The sequence below is a fragment of the Amaranthus tricolor genome, chromosome 12 (assembly GCF_026212465.1).
Source record: "Amaranthus tricolor cultivar Red isolate AtriRed21 chromosome 12, ASM2621246v1, whole genome shotgun sequence".
Taxonomy (NCBI): Eukaryota; Viridiplantae; Streptophyta; class Magnoliopsida; order Caryophyllales; family Amaranthaceae; genus Amaranthus; species Amaranthus tricolor.
The window spans coordinates 20,642,608-20,648,315 of record NC_080058.1 but is presented as its reverse complement, the minus strand read 5'-3'; the positions used below and the strand labels follow the sequence as shown (position 1 = coordinate 20,648,315).

At 31.7% G+C, this 5,708-nt stretch overlaps 1 long non-coding RNA gene across 1 annotated transcript; it reads left to right on the top strand.

The window, feature by feature from the left end:
• The first annotated feature begins 856 nt into the window (after window positions 1–856).
• On the top strand, window positions 857–4,565 carry LOC130828952 (uncharacterized). The gene is made up of 3 exons (XR_009047437.1): window positions 857–1,430; window positions 1,822–1,925; window positions 4,341–4,565. It is a non-coding gene; the product is annotated as an uncharacterized LOC130828952 (long non-coding RNA).
• Window positions 4,566–5,708: the final 1,143 nt, after the last annotated feature.

Here is a 5,708-nt window from a genome sequence, read left to right as displayed (position 1 = left end):
CTGAACAAGTCAAAATCATTAGAGACCGGATGAAGGCTGCTCAAGATCGACAGAAATCCTACGCAGACCGTAGGAGGAGGAAACTTGAGTTCCAAGTCGGTGAGAAGGTGTTCCTTAAAGTCTCGCCAACAAAGGGAATCAAGAGGTTCGGAATGCACGGGAAGCTTGATCCTCGATACATTGGACCCTATGAAATTTTGCGCAGAGTTGGGGAGGTAGCTTATGAGTTAGCATTACCCCCACAATTAGCTAAGGTTCACAATGTGTTCCATGTGTCGCAATTGCGCCGGTATGTGTTTGATCCATCACATGTTCTCCAGCATGAGCCGATTCAACTTGTTGAAAGCTTGCAGTATGAGGAGAAACCCCTGAGGATCCTAGGTCGAGAGGTTAGAAAACTCCGTAGCCGCACGATTCCACTTGTGAAAGTGCTATGGAGTGGACAGGATGGCGACAGTGCTACTTGGGAAAAAGAGGACGACATGTTAATTAGATACCCTTACTTATTTGAGTGATGTATTTATAACCATTAGTTTGAGTTAGTTTCGAGGACGAAACTCTTGTAAGAAGGGAAGACTGAAACAGTCGTATTATTAGAAGATTTTATTAGTCGTTTTTAGCGCCTAATTTTTCTTATATATTTGTTCGTTACTAATTATAATTTAATTAGTGATGGTAGTAGTTTGAAAAATCTCTACAATGATTAGAAACTTGTTAATTCGTAACGTGATTATGAATCGTAACAAGTAACGTAAACTTTGGAGGTAAAACTTAAAGTTGAGCAACTACCCATAACAGTTCGAAAAAAAAAAAATTTTAATTATTACCCAAGTATATTATATAACCATGATGGGAGTAAATTAAATATTTCTTACATATACAAGTGATTTTTAAACATGAAGTACAAGTTACATAACTTGTTACATGTACAACAATTTTTACCCAAACTTTAAACTATCTTAGATAAACCTTTCTTATACCATAATAGACCAAATTGAGGACAAAAAGCACTCCAAATCAGCCCCAAAACAGCAGCCCCTAGCTGCCATACTAGCCCTCATTTAGCCCCAAAACTCACTTACACACTCCACCAAACTCTCTACCCAAAGCCCCTATTGTTCTTACCCAAAAACACCATCATAACAAGCATGCAAACATGATAAATTAAGACATATTTGCTGTCCATATTTTCAGCTCCATCAACCTTCTTTCACTCCTCATTTTACTCCTTATTTCATCCATAAGCATAGTTGAAGTTCAATCTTACAATTCCTAGCAAAAACACCTTCTTTTCTCATTAAATCTTCTTCAAAAACCCATCTAAAACTTCTGAAAATTTATGTTTATAAACTCAAATCTCCCATAAAAATAATCTTCATCTTAAGAGCTTTCCATAGACACCAAACTTGAAGAAATCCACCAAGTATAGAGTAAGTTATGTTCATTTCTTTATTCCACTAGTTTTTGTTAAAACTTGTTCATGTAAAACATATTTTTTTATGAATCTTTCTATAAACTAAGATCATTATAACATGAGTATTTTATCTCTAAACTAAGAAAATCATCATTTATAAATCTATGAAAATAGGCCATAATAGAAAGTAAGAAGATGTATTTCTACAAACATATAAATTTTGTTACTTAAAGGATTCAAGTAAAATTATGAGACTTAACTAAGTATGTTGCTCAACATAATAAGTATACTCCAAATATGTTAAAATCATCACAAGTATTAGTTTAACAACTCTAACTAGGAAAAGTTAAGTGCATGTTAGAAATCCAAAATTATTATTGATTTTTGGATGAATGCAATATGTTTAGTTGAAGAGTTGGAGTTGAGGCTTGAAGGGCAAGGAACTGAAGTTAGAACCACTTCTAAAAACGCGTAGGAGCTTACGGAATAATTATATAGGCTTGGAGTCGAGGTATGTCACATGGGGTGATTTTTAAAGGATTTAAGAACAAGTTGGGAAAGTTTGTGTATAAACTTTTTTTTAAAAGAAAAAAAATAAATTCCCAAAGAGAAGTTCTTAAATCTTGATAAATGATGTCAAAATGATGAATTTGAGTATGGAATAATTTATTACATGTATTATTATTGTGGGCATCATGCATGTTGATTTTATAAATTATTGTATGTTTAAAGGCATGTTTAACACTACTTTGTGAAAGTTATTGTGATGGAAATGATTATATGAATTTGAAAATATTTGAAATTCATTTTAAAAGAAATTTCCAGTAGCTATATGTTAAGAAAATTTCTTTGATACTTTTTGTTGAGATTATTCGTTAAATTGACATTTTAATGGATTTTAAGGTGTTAAATACTCTTATTATAAAACATGGTATTAGATGAACTCTTCATCATCAAAAATAATTAATAAAAATATATTATAATGTCTCCAACAAGATTTGGCCAGAATATATTTAGTTTTGAATTTTTTTATGATTTTTGAATAATCGTTAAATTGTTTAACGGTAAATTATAAAATGGTAAAATATAAAATAATTACCAAACAAAGACATATGGACTTGAAATTTTTATCACATACTCATATGGACAGTAGGTAAAATTGGTAAAAGTTTGGGAAGGTTTCGTTGACATTTAAGGACCTTAATAATTTTTACTCGGTTATTAATAATCGGTAAGTTTGAAAACGGTAAAATATAAAATAAATACTAAATAACGTCTTTTGGACATGAAACTTTTATGAGACACTTATATAAACAGTAGATACATGTTGAAAAATTTATATTGATTTTCGTAACTATATATGGTCTTAAATAAATTTTATTCGGTTTATCGGTAAAATAACAATATTAATTATTAAAAATACCCCAAATGATTTTTAATGGTTATTTAAAATTTTATACCCCTTAAAAAAGTTTCTGAAATATCATATAATTTTTATAATATTTTATTCGGACTCAAATAATTTTAAACCTATTTTATTCTATATATCGATAAAATATCTATACAAAATAATAAAACATCATACATGATTTTTTATAAGTGTAAATGGCCTAATAAACATGTTATATGACTTCTGGAACTTTGGTATAATTTTACAAAATAAATTATTAATTATTTACTAATTTATCAAATTAATAGAAAATGTTTATTTATTAAAAAGTGTAATATTGTTAAATAAATTTGGGTAAAAATAAATCTATATCAAAAATTTATAATTATATTAATAAACTACTGCCTCATAGTCTAAAATAATTTTAAATTAGATGGTTTATAAAATTTTACGGATTTAAGACACCATTTAAATAACGGTAAATACCCAAATTGTCGAAAATAATTGTAAAATCGTTATAAATTCGCATAACCAATTATAATCTGATGGGACAACCTTAAATTCATTTTAAATAAGGTATTATAATGACTTGATTAATTTGGGCCTTGTTGGAGAATTAATATGTACTTTGCAAATCAATTATCGATTTTATTACCGGCAAAACTATCTTGTATTTAAGAAAATAGTGTTTTATGAAATCTTCTGTCGTAAAGATTTTATAGACTTATGAATCATATTCTAGTTGTTTTGAATGAATTTCAAAACCCTTTAAAGTTATATTTACTTTAAGAAAGATTGAAACGAAACATTTTAGTGGTTTCCTAAAAAAAAAATTGTATTGAACTTTAATCACTTTTTGTTACGATGCATTTCCATACATGTTAGTGATGCCCCAATATAATACAAAGGTTATGTTTAATGATATGATTATGCTAAGCATGTTTTACCCATGTGGGAAATATTATGATTTGATTTTGCTAAGTCGCAAATAAAGTATGTTTTGCTATGAGCAAATAATAGATATTTATCATATTTTTGACTTTCAAATGCTATTAAATTACAAGATATATATTATGCACAAAAAAATGTTTTAGCCTAAATGGCGGGTACATATGCCACAGCAAATGTTGTGTGCATGATTAAACGGCTCACCAATGCTGAGCGCGTATTGTTCACAATACCATTGTGTTACACTTGCCGGACATGTCGCGGACGGTAGATCGACTACCAAACGAGTCACAGGATGACTCACAGAGTACCCATGTAAACTTATGATATGAGTTTGAAATTGATTTGGATCTATTGAGATCTTATGATTTATGATGAAAAATAAGAATTTGAAATTACTATAGAGCCATTGAACTGGATTTGAATCATAATATGATTTATCAAATGAAAAAGTATATTTCAAAATGAATTTACTCAAAAAAAAAAAAGAAGATTTTAATAACTTGTTTGACAGACACCAGTGTGTTTATACTCGGCCTTTTTGCTGATACTATGCTTTGTATGTTTTTCCAATGGTTTTGTTTTTAGAGTAAACCCCTATGGCACCTCGACGGAGAATGGATATGTGAGCGGAAGTTGAACCCGAGTTGGAGTATGACTCCCCTTTTGTTTAGATCTCTTTATTGTATTTGAGAGACTATTAGTTTAGATTTAGACTATTTTAAGGATGTAATTTGAACTTTGGACTTATTTCGATTTGGTTGTAATTTTCCTATATTTTAGACAGTTAAGACTTTCGTTATATTGCTTTGGTTTGGTTCAAGTATTATACTTGGATATTGGTTTGACCTTTAAGTAACCCCTTAATTGTGTTGGCAAAAGTAAGCTTCCGCTTGATTAATACTAAATTCCAGTTAGTGTTTGCCTTCATAATTCGAGGCGGTTACACCTTCTGTGTAAACAGATAAGTCAAACTCTTGTGATCGGTGTAGATCTTGCAAGTAGTGCAGTAGAGATAATGCCTCCAAATTTTTAAGGCAAATATGACTCCGGCTAATTCTAAATCGTGCACTGGATAGTTCTTCTCATTTGGCCTCAATTGTCTCGATGAGTAGGCAATCACTTTCCCCTCTTGCATGAGTACACAACCCAAGCCCTCTAAAGATGCATCACTGTATACCGTGAACTCTTTCCCATCCTCGGGCAATACAAGCACTGGAGCCGTTGTCAACCTTTTCTTCAATTCTAGGAAAGCGTCTTCGCACTTTTGTGACCACACAAACTTGGTATTCTTTCGAACCAAACTGGTGATCGGTAGTGCAATCTTAGAAAACCCATCAACATATCTTCGGTAATAACCTGCCAAACCCATAAAGCTTCTTACCTCAGTTACACTAGTCAGTGCTGGCCAATCAATGATAGTCCTTATCTTCTCGGGGTCCACTGTTATGCCATCTTTTGAGATTACTTGACCTAGGAAGACAACTCGATCCAACCAGAATTCACTCTTGCTCAAATTCCCATAAAAGCTTCTTTCCCTCAATCGTGTTAATACCAATCTTAAGTGCTCCTCATGATCTTTCTCTGTCTTAGAGTACACTAAGATATCATCAATGAAAACCACAACAAATTTATCAAGATAGTCATGGAATGTTCGATTCATCAAGTCCATGAATGCTGCAGGGGCATTGGTTAACCCAAACGGCCTCATTCTAAACTCATAGTGCCCATATTTGGTGCGAAAAGCAGTTTTAGGAATGTCTTCCTCCGCTATCCTCAACTAATGGTAACCAGATCTCAAGTCAATTTTAGAGAAAACTCCGGCTCCTTTCAACTGGTCAAATAAATCATCAATTCTAGGAAGTGGGTACTTGTTCTTGATGGTGATTTTGTTCAGCTCCCGGTAGTCAATGCATAGCCTCAAAGACCCATCTTTCTTCTTCACAAACAACACTG